The sequence below is a fragment of the Lepisosteus platostomus genome, chromosome 7 (genome assembly GCF_059453375.1).
Source record: "Lepisosteus platostomus isolate fLepPlt1 chromosome 7, fLepPlt1.hap1, whole genome shotgun sequence".
NCBI lineage: Eukaryota > Metazoa > Chordata > Actinopteri > Semionotiformes > Lepisosteidae > Lepisosteus > Lepisosteus platostomus.
Window position 1 is genome coordinate 60,121,060 of NC_142617.1, and position 13,718 is coordinate 60,134,777.

Here is a 13,718-nt window from a genome sequence, read left to right on the forward strand (position 1 = left end):
TGATAAAGCATGAGACAGAATAAAACACTTTATATTTAGGGAAAATTATAATATGGAATAAAAGGGAAAATAGCTTTGCACATTCCACTCTGCCTCTTGTTTATACACCGTTCCCAGACAAGCACAGAAGTCTCGTCAAAACTGCTGAGGAGAATCACTGGACGGCTCCAATTCATTCAGGAGATTCTGGCCCCTAAAACTTCATGAAAGCAAGTGGCCCTTCTCCATCGCATAAACGCAAATCAATTACAGAATAAAATGCAACTGTTTCATCATTAAAATTAATGCAGAGGGCAACTGCAGTTACACGCCAGTTGTCAAAAAAGAAACTTTTGTTTTAAAGACCCCTTTTCCATGCACAAAACATGCCAATGCAAATCCACATCTGTTAGCCAACTCTTACTAACATTTGGCTGCATCTTACTGCCAAGCTCACACAATGGTTTGTTTCTAATGACTTGCAGGGCTTAGACTCTGAGACTGTAAACACAATTGAAGCTGCTCTGACAAATTCCTGAGTACTGAGTCCTGCGCAGGAAATACTACCTTGAGGGAGTTGGCAGTGTAGTTTCGAAAACCAGGCTGGGGGAGTTCAGTCTACGTCTTTTGTTTCTTCCTTGGCAAACTGAGCCCACAGTGAGGTGTTTTCCCACAGATGGCGCTAAGCATACTTCACTGTTGCTCATGACTAACATGCCCCTGTGCTCTTTTAAAAACCAGCTTTGTTCATTCATGTCATTTGCCTACGCGCACAAGGTTGTAAACCAAACTTTGCAAATAAACGGGCATGCAAACTTAGCAAAAAGCACAATAGGATATTACATGTAAATAACATTTGCAATTTGCAAGCTGCTCTATATGGCCTCAGTGTAATAATACAGTTTTATAGATTTATAGTTGTTCCTCTTCTTGTAACGGGGTGAAGACAGCTGACACACTGTAAAGCTCAAAACTTCATGAGAAAGACCGGTGCTGGGGCTGCCGACAAGAACTCGCAGCCTCCACAGCTCCATCCAGCTGAGCCCTGGCTGTGTGCATTCTCATGATTCTTGGGAGCTGCTGCTGAATCCCATCTCTGGGATGCTGGGCCAGGTCCCCGAGCTACGGTTGGCATAGCAACCTCCCTGTTACATAACAGCCTCTCCCCACTGATAATAATTAACTTCATTACCATCGGCACCATGGGACAGCTCTGCTCTGCAAGGGCTTCACATTTTCCCTCTCCCTGCATGGAAGGCAAAATCTATCAGTTTCACAGAGGCCACCTCATTATACACAGGAGCCTCAGCCAAAATCCAGCAGGGACCAAATTTCAATACATCTATTCCTGAACAAAGTGTTTTTGACGTCCTGGTCTCATCACTGCCCATTTATGCCGACTCTCAACATAATTCTGTACTCTGCCTTTGCATAATTTCTGTTAACCCTGAATTTCTCTCTGTGCTTTTTTAATAAAAAAGCAATTTCATTCCTGAAAAGAAAAAGAAAACATAAATCATGAGACTGACTAGATGCAAAGCAGAATTAGCTGGTGAAAGATGGCATCTTTTCTCACAGGCTTGATATATGTGCTACTCCACATTGACCCTAAAACCTTCAGATCTGTTCACAGCCGACAATCTCACGTCAGAGACTGACCCCTAATTCCTGGTGAAAACCAACACCAGACACATGGGGAAAAAGTACCCTGAAAAAAATAATGCTTAAAGACCTATTTCACATCATATCCTGTGGGAGACAGATCATCCAGCAACTGCAAAGCAATGATGGCACTACAAAAAACAAAGCTTTGAACAACCAACTTTTCAACCTAACTATTTTGGAGAGCCCTACAGAGGTACTGGGATGTTTTAAGTAGCGCTTGCTATTAATAATAATAATAATAATAATAAACTTTATTTTATATAGCGCCTTTAAAGGTGGCTTCTCAAAGCGCTTTACAGGATGACAATAACAATAAATAAGAAGACTACAACAATAAATAAGAAAATTTCACAAGACAGGACACAATTATAATTACAACAATACAACAATAACAATAGAGGAGACCGTGGAAGATGGTATTAAGAAGAGCAGAGGGGTGAAGAATGGAACCAGTTAGGTAAAGGCTTTTCTGAAAAGGAGGGTTTTGAGTCTGGATTTGAAGGAGTTTAGAGAAGGTGACTCTCTAATATCCTTGGGCAAGGAGTTCCAGAGCTTGGGGGCATAGCAGGAGAAGGCCCTGTCGCCCATACAATGTAGACGGGCTTGGGGGACAGTAAGGAGGGCAGAATTTGAAGAGCGGAGGTTGCGAGGTGGGGAGTAGGGCGATAAAAGTTCAGACAGGTATTGAGGTGCCAAGCCATGTAAAGCCTTGTAGGTGAGCATGAGGATTTTAAAGTCTACGCGGAATTTGACCGGAAGCCAGTGCAAGGACTCCAGGATAGGAGTAATGTGGACACTTGCACTAGATCTGGTCAGGATTCTGGCTGCTGAATTTTGGACATACTGCAGCTTGTTCAGAGTAGATTTAGATACCCCAGGGAGCAGAGCATTGCAGTAGTCAATTTGAGAGAATACAAATATGTTGATCAGCTTTTCAGCCACAGTTAATGATAGCATAGGGCGTAGTCTTGCGATATTTCTAAGGTGAAAAAAAGATGTTTTGACAGTATGCTGTACATGTGGGTCGAATGTTAAGCCAGAATCGAATATAACCCCAAGGTTTTTCAATTTTGATTGGAGCTCAAGTACAGAGCCATCTACAGACAGGGTTACAGGACTGGCTTTACGAAGTTGATGGGGGGTACCAATAAGCATGACTTGAGTGTTTTCATTTCATTAACAGAGATAATTGTATTTTCTGATACAGTTATGTCATTGAATCATGTCACTGTTCTCAAACTAGCTTCATCACTGAACCAAAATCAGAACAAGTAGCATTATGAAAAATATTTCTTCAGTGCTGAAATGAAAACACTCAAGTTTTCAAAAGCCAAAAATGGAAGCTCATCGGGCAGAAAGAACCAATATAATGTGTAGTGTAGCTGGAGCACAGTATCTGGCACGAGAGAATGGCTGTACGCAACTCCCAGTAACACACCACACATTTGAAGCACAGTGAGAGAACGCAATACAAGAATAATTCAAGACATTCCCCTGTAAAAAGTAAAAAGTGTGGACATTTTTTCACTAGCATTGAGATTTTCCTGTGTGCACGGAGTAAGTTGTGTGTTTGAAAGGCTCAGGAGGCTTCTCTGGTCACCACCCAGAGCAGACAGCAGGCCAGCTGCAAGCAGCTCTCCTCAGTCCTGTCAGTCCCCAAGCACAGCACTGCTCTGCACAGGGTCTGAAGGACACGCCAAGGTGGTGACATCACAGGCACAGCTGCTTCGACTGTGAGCAACCCTTAGTCATTCTTCACAAATATTCAGAGAAAGCACCGCTTTTCCGACTATTACTTCCAAAACTTCCCAAATTCTTCACAAGAGTTGATCATAAACACGCACTATTGGTTTGCTCAAACGCGGTTTTAAAAACCGCGGTTGTTGTAATGATATTTTCCACGAAAGCTCCAGCATACTTACCTTTAATAATTTTTTATTATTAATTTAAATCTACAAAGAACACTGGCAAACGCCGTCTGCCTCTTCCACTGCATTCCTTCAACAGGCCCAGCGTAGCTCAGAGCCTCAGCCATTCTCACACACCCTGCACTCGTCTTTCAGAGAATCACCGCTGTGAAGGGAAGGAGCCAGGCCCCGGGCTGACAGTGAAAGGGTGTGGTCGCTAGCTCAGGAAGATGAAAGGCATCCCTGTGCTGACGGCACGTTGAAAAATACTCAGAGAGGCTCTTAGCACTTTGCAGCAATTACACACATTAGACTGGGGGTGGGGAGATGGAAAACCAAAAAGAGACGGCAAGTTAACAGGAAGCTAATGTGAGTTAATCAAGTTAACTATTGTGAGTTTGGCACAACAGTCCTGCACTCTGATTCGGTCAGTTTAGGGAAGCTAAAAATTAAAGCTCATTACAGTCACTCTGCTTTGTCATACATTTTCAAAACTGCAGTGATTTACTTTCACTATTTCTTCCTCTTATTTATGCATTACTAAGGATACCTGTTTAAAAATAGTCCGATTCTTAAAACTATAGTATGCAGAAAAGTCATGTGAGTTTCGCACTGAACTCTCTCCAGGGGGGTAGTGGAGGTGCTGTATGTGGAAATAGAAGTCTGCAACAGCAAGTGCTCACTCTTTGCCTGAGCTAAGTACCATGAGTCACTGGCAATTGGAGACATAACCACCTAGTTTCCAGATTTCCTTAGAAGGATGCGAGGCTGGACCTGATCAGTACAAGGATGGCAGACCTCTAAGAAAGAAAAACATGAGGTTGTAAGTTGTATTGGTGGACTAACGAGTGGCACAAAGGTCACTTTGGCAGAGGTGGTGATGGACGAGTTTAACAGGCTAGGATGTCACTTCTGAGTCATGCCAAAACGGTGCCGAATTTCTTACTAATCAAGTTACATTATTCTGCTTGATGAAGCAACTATACAGCACTTATTCAATTCAGGGTCAGGCTTTTAATCTGCCACTAAAACAAGGGTAATCCAGCTGGTAAGGCTATAAAACCCAACCCTGCTCACCTCGGGGCACAAGCGAACGAGACTGCAGTAAACGCACACCGTCTCTGCCTCCAGAAATAATACAGAACAGTTCTGCTAGCCACAATGTGATTGTATGACCTTATTTTACTGAATCAAGTTTCCACAGTGATCCTCCAGTGTGGTTCTGCTGACGTCTTTGCTACCATGTTATTAACAACTATACAGTTCAAGCATAAAGATATTTAGCAATAACTGTTTGAGGACATCTTGCTAGACTTTTAGCGAGAAACATATACACTCTAAGTATTTTTAAAACAATCGTAATTGCATAATTACTACATCTCAGTACATTTATACAAAACCTGTTAATTAGTAAACACGTTAAAGGCTTTGGAGAATCGGGATCCAGATATGCAACTCTTGGTAGTGTATAGCACAAGCTGATATATATCCAGGTGACACCCATTTAAGCAGTTAAACCAGCATAACCGAGCTAATAGAACGTAGATTGACATGCAGTTCAGTACTTGGCCCTTTGACCTTGTGAGTAGCGCTGTGGTCTAAGTGCTGGACTTGTAAGTTAGAGGTCGCCTGTTCAAATCCAGCCAGTGCCATGACTTTGGGGCGTAGCGGTGGCTCTGTGGCTGAGGATCTGCGCCTGTGGCTGGAAGGTTGCCGGTTCAAGTCCCGCAGCCGGCAGAGGAATCCTACTCCGTTAGGCCCCTGAGCAAGGCCCTTAACCCCAACTGCTCCAGGGGCGCTGTACAATGGCTGACCCTGCGCTCTGACCCCAGGCTCTCTCCCTGTCTGTGTGTCTCATGGAGAGCAAGCTGGGGTCTGCAAAAAGATAATTCCTAAATGCAAGAAATTGTAAAGGGTTAATAAAGTAATGTTATTATTATTATATTATAATGAGATGAATGAACAGAAAAGATCGAGTAATATTACTTCAGCACCGTCTGTTCACATAGCTAGAACCTTATGCAACTGTGACACTGGCCTTGATAAAGACTCAGCATGGCTCACCAGCAGCAAATGGCACGCATCCCTGCCCTGAAGAAATGAGAGCTCTGCGCTGACAGAGAAGTGCTGTTGGGAACAAGGAAACCATCTCCAGTTACACCCTGCGCTCTGAGACACGATCTTGAAAGTGACAGGAGAAGCAGAAGGTCTGTGCCAAGACCAGTCTTCCCAAACACAGGATTTCTCTTCATTTCTCCCACATTCTCACCTCTTCCTCCGGTTGGAGAAGGATTCCTTCACACAGTCCTTCAGGCATTTCGAAACTGCCTCTTTAACCAGGATGTCAATGTTTTGTAAACACTGGGCATGGCCATTCAAAAGACACCAAATCTGATGTACAGTTGGAGTAGCTCCACAAATTGTATCATTACAGAACAAACATTTCTGTAATACGCTTTGCGCCTGGGGATATTTCCATTTTTCACATCTTGGTAAATTCTGAAGTCTGGACCAGAACTAGTCCTCCAGGCTGCTGGAGATCTAACCTCGGCCACAGCTGCTGGAGGAGTGGGCCTACATTCTGTTAATACATCACTTTGGATGCTACAGACTCATCTGTCACTATTGGTTTGGAGAAAAACAGTTCTTTGCAGCCCAAAGACAAAACACAGCACTGAACAGCAGGATCCAGAGAGCTGACCTTATGCAAGTGTGATAGACTTTGATTAAGAATGATAAACTCCACTAAACAGCTGTGGCTTCATAATACATTGTTTTCGAAGCGTCCAGCTGACTCTCTATATCCAGGGTGAGCTTAAGCACAACATGGACAGTACAAGTCTTTATTTCAAAAGGACTTAAACCAAATTACTAATTTCTCTACTAGCTAGTTGACCTTTTTCCACTGTAGGTTAAAGGATTTCAATGAAAAGGAAATGCCTGTAATCAATGGAAACATTCAGTTTGCACTGCTGCAGAACAAAGATACACACATAATTTCAAGGAAACTGAGTGTATTTAGAACACGAAGATGCAACCAATGTCACTGATGTCATGGATATTTATTATTAACATAGCTCACTCTTACACTTCTCAGAATGGATACACATTACTGAAGCACTGTCAGTGAACAAAACCTTACTGCCCGTCTTCAAAACAAAATTTTATTCTGAGAGATTTCTAATGCTGTTTGTTCAAGAATAGCCCCGATTCGCTGAGCAATTAGTTTACTGCACTTGTGAACTGCTAGAGCATTATGAGGGACCCTGTCCAGCACTGAACAGGTCAAGAGAGGTGTAGCACACAGCTATCAAGCATCTCTGCTCCTCACAGTCCGCTGCCCAAGAATCACACAGAGCTGCACTGTGTGTCTCAGGAGCATTCAGCTCTCGTGCAGCAGCTAGAAAAAACTCAGAGCCCCCTTCACAATCACTTCCTCTGCTATCCAGGCGGTAAAGGTCACTTTTTATCCAATTCAATTAACATCGGATGGCCTAAGTAATTCTTTCCTGTCCCGGTCAACAGGGAGTCCAGTAAGCTGACTTGCAGGTGTCTGCGACGCACTACGTTCGGAGAGAGACACCCGAAGAGGGGTGGAACAGGCCGGGTAAGTCCACCTGTGCAGGCCGCTGAGGGCTTTATAATCAGTCAAGGCCCAAGGAGACTTTGTGTAATTCCACGTATGATTCCCTGAACAGATATTTATTGACTGAAATAAAACATTTTGTAACTAAATTAAAATATATTCAATCAAAACTGAAGAACTTCTGGGTGATAACTGATTTTGACCCTCATGTGCAGAATACTGTAAAAACATAATTTTTATATCTCAGAAATATTAACAGACTAAGATGGAGTCTTTCACTGCCAAAAAAGCAGATCACCACATTCGTCTTTTCTAAAACCGATTACTGCCATGCCCTGTTCGCAGGAGTGTCTAAATCCACACCGAACAAATTCCACTACATTCTGCAGCCAGAATCCTGACCAGGTCGCGTGCAAGTGATCACATTACTCCAGTCTTGCAGTCCTCACACTGGCTTGCTATCAGGTTGTGTTGACTTCAAAATCCTCCGCTATAAGGTGCTACATGGCTGGGCACCTCAGTACCGATCTGACTTAGAATCTCTCTATTCCTCATCTCACAAATCTGACTCTGGTCTTCTACATATCCCCCAAGCTTGTTTACATTCTATGTGTGACAGGGCATTCACCTGCTGCACCCCAGGCTCCGGAAGTCTTTCCCTAAGGATATCAGAGAGCTTTTCCTTTCAGAAAGGCTTTTATTTAATTAGCGTCTGTGTCAACTCCGTTTGCTAATGACCTTGTATCTTCTGCGGCACATCTAACTGCTTGTGTCTCATGTGTGCTTATTTTGTAGGCTACTGCTGCAGGGTGTCAAGCTCCACAGGACTAACTGCCAAGTTCCTGCCTGGCACAACGCGGAGGCTGCTGCTGCAGACAGACTGAAAGGGTGCATCTGGGTCAGTCATCTAGCGCCAAACTTCAGCCTGTAAACATCTAAAACAAGGTGTCCAGTCTGTACTCAGACATCTACACTCCATATGGTTTGACAAGGTTAGAATACTGCTGTCCTCTGTCCTTCTCCATTCCCTGCTGAGACATTACCAAGCATACCCTGTTACCTGAAACCAAACTTTGAAAAAGCTTTATCACTGTGTATACTTAATTTAATTTACTGCATAACTGGTTTCTTCTTTTCAAATGCTACTACTAATATTTATGTATTTTTATTTTGTACTTAAGACTATAAAAGGAGATGTAAATCAGTACATGAACAACTGGAGAGGTGGGTGACTGCAGTTTATCCTCTCACAACTTTGTATGCTGGCAATGGGGTTAGACCGCATGGCTTCATGAATGTCTGTATGCAGGTGTTTGCTTCCTTCCCTTCAGTCTTTTACTGCTGTTTGAATACATGACTCCACATACAATTTGAAGTGGGTGTTGTCATCCTCCGGGATGCTGTTACCCCCGGACCCTCAGGAAAGCCCCCCAGTACAAGAGCACACAGCAGCGCCACCACCAGGCCCTCAGGACGTCCCTGAGCCAGCAGCGTGGGCCTGCGCCAGGCGCCACCTCCCTTCCAGTGGGAATGAGCACGACGCTCATGGCACCTGGGCTGCAGAGAAATAGGCTGCCGAAATTCAAAACAACTCCATAAAACCAGTTCCAGTACATGACCTCATTCGGGTCAGTTGAGGTTAGTGTTTGTCCTCTGTTTCGATATTAATCGATGGGGGGGGGTCATTCATTACGCTGCCTCCGCAGGTACTACCTTCCATTGTTATCTGAAGTACATTAATGGTCCCAAAACAACTCGCATGTACGACAACTTCCTCTGCTTCTGTGTGCCTAAAGCACTCAGCAGAACATCTGTCCCTCTCACTGTGAGGGGAAGCCCTGGAGCTCTGCATGATTCTTCTCCAACTCATTAAGCACTTCTACAGTCTTTGCCATCTGCCTCACAGTCGTTTTTTTGTGTGCTTAGAAGCACGTCTCCTTTCAATCCTCTTGTACCACTTAAGTTTGAGCACTCATTTGTTATTTTTACCTCGGAAAATTTCAGGCAAGGTTTCGTACTCCAGGACCAGAGGACGCCCCACTTGTCCATGGACTAGGACGTTCTGACACTGCACCACTGCAGAGCTCTAACGACAGAGTCCTTGTGACAAGACAGGTAGCACAGGAGGTCAGGACCCTCCATCTGCTGTGCCTTTGTGTTTCAGCACATAGGTGTGTGTGAACGATGCAGCCAGTGTGTGCAGAACACTATCTGAACAGACATCAGAAAGAGAGCTGCACGTTTCTGCTTGTATTAAGAGTTGTTAAAAGGGTGATTGCGTCATGTTTACTGTACATACTGTATTAGATGTCACATTATTCAGATGTAACAAAGTGGAAATAACGGCAATTTTAATTACAAAAAGGTATACATTTGTTTAAAATCAATCAATGAAACCTGATAACATGGTTAAGAGAAATTCCAATCCTCTAACTGTAGTAGGTGCATCAGTTTCCCTATTTTTTGTTCACAGAATGTTAATAACTCATTATAATTTTTGGCAGCTGGTCTTCAGTTTCAGGATTCACCCTGGTAGTTGTCTTTTTAACTCCTTCTGGAAAACACCATTAGAGTAATATACTTCCTACAGCTGTATCAGGGATGATGCCAAAGAAAGATCAGGAACTTGGCAAATTCCTTCATTGCAAAATATTCCAACACACCTATTTTGAAATTGCCTTTAATCTGAAATTATTAATCGTGTCATTTTAAATTCTCCAGACCAGCAATATTTTTCGTAACGTTGCAACCAAAATTGTAGCCAATATTCTAAATAAGGTCTAAATAGTGTTTTATATAAGATTATCACCACACCCTTGGTTTAATTTGAACTATATATATACAAATGTTCTGTTTGTATTTTAATGCACCTTGATACATTGTCTAGAAAAAATACTTTCTTACATAAATTTAAGATCAAAGTCTTTTTACCCAAGTAGCTTCTTCAAGCTCAGTATTTTCTATTTTATATGCTGTAGTTAGTCTTGGGACCAAAACTGGTAAAGGGAGGAGAAACACTGGAGGCAGTAAAACAAAGAGTGAAAGCTGGATGGAACAAGTGGAGAGAAATAACTGGAATAATCTGTGACAGGAAAATTCCTAGAAAGTTCAAGTGCAAAATGTACAAGACTGTGATTAGACCTGTACTACTATATGGAGGTGAATGCTTGGCAGTTGGAAAGAGGGAAGAGAACTTGATGAGAAGAACTGAAATGAGGATGTTGAGATGGATTCTGCAGATTTCAATGAAGGATAAGATCAGAAATGAAGAAATCTGTAGACGATGTAGGGTGGTGGATGTGGTTGAGAAGATGCGAGAGGCGAGGTTACGGTGGTATGGACATATCATGAGGAGGGACGTTGAGGAAGTAACAAAGAGGGTAATGGAATTTGAGGTGGAAGGTAACAGGGGAAGAGGCAGGCCTAGAAAGAGATGGATAGATTGTGTGAGAAAAGATATGGAGGTATGTGAAGTGAGTGAGGAAGATGTGCTCGACAGAGACAAGTGGAGAAGAGAAACCAAAGCAGCTGACCCCAGGACAGTCTGGGACTAAGGCTGTGAAAAAGAAGAAGAAGAGTTAGTCTTGGGACCTTCATGTAACACTGAGCTGATGTCTACACCCCTCCGGCCCCCAGCTGATCCACTGTGTAGCTGGCGCCACGTTCGGGGGAGAGGGGCATCTTCTGTAGGGGGGATGCTTTGAAATCCTTTGAAAGCATTCGGAAGGAATATGTATTCTTTAAATTAAACCTTATTTGCCAGAATCTTGTCCAGTCTTGAATTTCGTCTAAATATTTTTTAAATTCCTTTTTAAATTTACAGCATGTTTTCTAATCCTCCAATTTTGGTAAATTGAAAGATCTGAAAGATCACTACATTGCCAATGACACCAGAGTGCAGATCACTGACATAAATTAGGGAGAGCAGAGGGCCTAATATACAGTAGATTCTTGTTGGTAATCTACTAACTATAGCTCCCCAGTTTGAGTATTCCACAGATTGTCTTTTATCCACTGATCTAACCAAATTCATCCAACAACTTAAATGTCTGCTGCCTGCAATTCAAGAATTGACCTTTGAGGAACTTCATCAAAAGCCTTCTGAAAGATGTAAATATAGTCTGCATGTGCCTATTACTGTAAAGAGTTCCTAAGACCAGAATTTAGTGGCTTGTCACTTAAAAGAATCATCATATAAACACACATAGCGTTTGCCTATAACCTGCAGTTCAGTAGTAGTTATTTAGAGCATAGCACTTTTCTTATAATCATTAATACAATTCCTATAACAAAAAGACTGTAGAGAAATGTTGACTGTAAAGAAATGCTTTGTCTTGAATAATACAATAATACAATAAACACAATGGAGAGCTGATGATACAGCACAGTAACCGTGAGTTTGGCAGACAAGGGCCGAGTCAGGGTCTGCCAGGAGAGCTGAGCCCCAGTATCTGCAGCTCTAGCTGTAGAAAGTTTACAAGCACTTCTACATGTAGTCAACCCTGACTTGCATACGCAAACAAAACAAAGAAATTGGTTGTGCATTACAATCACCAGCGATACAGTAACAGTAAGCAAAACAAGGTCTTCAACATTATGTTAAACACATTGTCCAGCTAACGTCCCTCATCCTTGCCTACTGCTCTCTCCATCTTCAAGCCCCTTCCCTTCTCCTCCCTCTATATCTCCTCTAGGCTTATGGCTACATGCCTCACTCCTCTCCCTCAGCACAGATCCTCTGGGCAAGATCTCTGCATTCGAACCCGGTGCCCAGCACTGCTGTACATGACACCACCAACAGCAGCAGACCAGATCACATCACAAGCACTCGAATTCAACGCAATCCTGTGCCACACTTTTTTACTTGCTATCCTGCATTCCTGCTTTAATGATCCTCTGGATCCTTAAAGCTGTAGCCTCCATGTTTGTTAAACCAATCTACTTAGTACAATGCATTAAGTTACTGTTTTAGAAAATCCAGTAAGATTTGAATCCATTTTTATTAACATGAAATCAAACATCCTAAATAAAGTAATACAGAATGATCCTAGAAACTGGTTTTTATTTTGTGAATTTGAAGCGCTATGTGTGATGTTTAACCGGATATGGAAACTGATCTTGCCTCACTCCGGAGCTGACCTGGAAAGACAGGAGCCACACCCAGGAGTCCGCGCCAGGCGCACTGCCGCTGCTCACTCCACAGTCTGGAAGGGGAAACGCACAGTGTCAGTCGGGAGACATGCAGAAAGCAGCACCAGTTAAACACAGAACACTCCTGCTGGCCAGTCTGGGACGTCCTGCAGCATGGCGCAGTGATCGCCCAGGCCACTGGCTCTCAGTCTGCTCCTGCAGCACTCCTGTGTCCACTGGATTGTCTTCCAGCTGAGCCCAGGAGATACTTCACACAAAGCGTTGCGGGAGAGTGGAACAAGCTACCCAGCCATGCAGTTGAAGCCGTCTGGATGAGACCATTGGATCAATTAACGACTGACTCTACCAAATGGGTCAGATGGGCCGAGTGGCTCCTCTCGATCATAACTGTTGTAATGTCCTTGTGTGCCATCCCTGACCACTCTGGCTGGAGCTGCACCTTTAGTTAAGGTGAAGTAGTGCAAGAAGGAAACAATTCTGCAATGCTTTTTCTTTATTGTCGACCTCACGAATGCCTCTTAATTTATTTTCATTTTTAATCTTACTTCCCAATTAGACAACATTCAAATCACGAACAACATCGTCTTTTTCCAATAGAGCCTCAGCTTTCAGATTGACTTCTTTTACAGACATGTCCTGTATTTTCGTATGACACACTGTATGCACTGAACCAATAACCTTCAGCTGAGCTGCACATGGAGGTTTAAGTCCAATAATGTTCCTTAAGGGTGCAGAAAAAAAACACAAAAAAACAGTAAACCAGTTCCATGATTGGGTTATATGCAAATATACAATAATCTAACATTTAATGTGCCCATTTGCACAACCTGAGCAGGCAAGGATTACAATAATAACCTGCACTAAAAATTTCGACTTGCGGCCATGTTCAACACAAATCATGAAAACACCAAAAGCAAATCCTGCGGTATTTAAGATTCATCTCTGGGCCAGGATGACTGTGAACCCAGGAGCGGGACTCCTCTTTCCTTTGGTCTGGAAATGAATAGGCTAGACCTGCCAGCAACATCAAAAGGTCCGTTCGATTCCTTATTTAGCATAAACACAACCAGTATCTCAATGTGATTCTCCCACACTAACGTTCTGGTTTCTTTCGGTGCAGAACCTGCACTTTAAAAAAATAACTGTTTCATTTCCAGCACGCCTTTTTAATTGTGGTTTTGCTCAATGTCACCTGGAAATTTCAGTCTCTCTGGGAGCTGCTGTGGTCCCTTCCAGCTGTAACGTCTACGTCACTCAGAAAGCACTTCCCTCTGAACCGAGTGAGATTCTGCAATTACTGTTCAGTCCTCCCTTGTGTCCTCCCCACAAGGGAGCTGTTTCAGAAAGAAAATGCAACTCTTTAACTGTGCATAGACAAGTTATACAACCTGAGGCAGAACACACTGCAGTGCTGGGGGAAAGCCTGCACA

At 43.0% G+C, this 13,718-nt stretch overlaps 1 protein-coding gene across 6 annotated transcripts in view; it reads right to left on the bottom strand.

Annotated features, from left to right (window-relative positions):
- cskl (c-src tyrosine kinase-like) overlaps positions 1 to 13,718 on the bottom strand; it is an 80,904-nt gene that overhangs the window by 34,106 nt on the left and 33,080 nt on the right. For 2 of the 6 annotated variants that reach the window (XM_088641497.1, XM_088641499.1), the window contains exon 2: positions 12,277 to 12,341. The exons of 1 other annotated variant lie outside the window; for it this stretch is intronic. The gene's annotated coding sequence lies outside the window, so the exon portion shown is untranslated. Of the gene's footprint in view, positions 1 to 3,566; positions 3,685 to 12,259; positions 12,342 to 13,718 lie in introns of those variants that run through there. 3 more of the 6 variants (XM_088641498.1, XM_088641500.1, XM_088641502.1) reach the window with 2 other exon arrangements.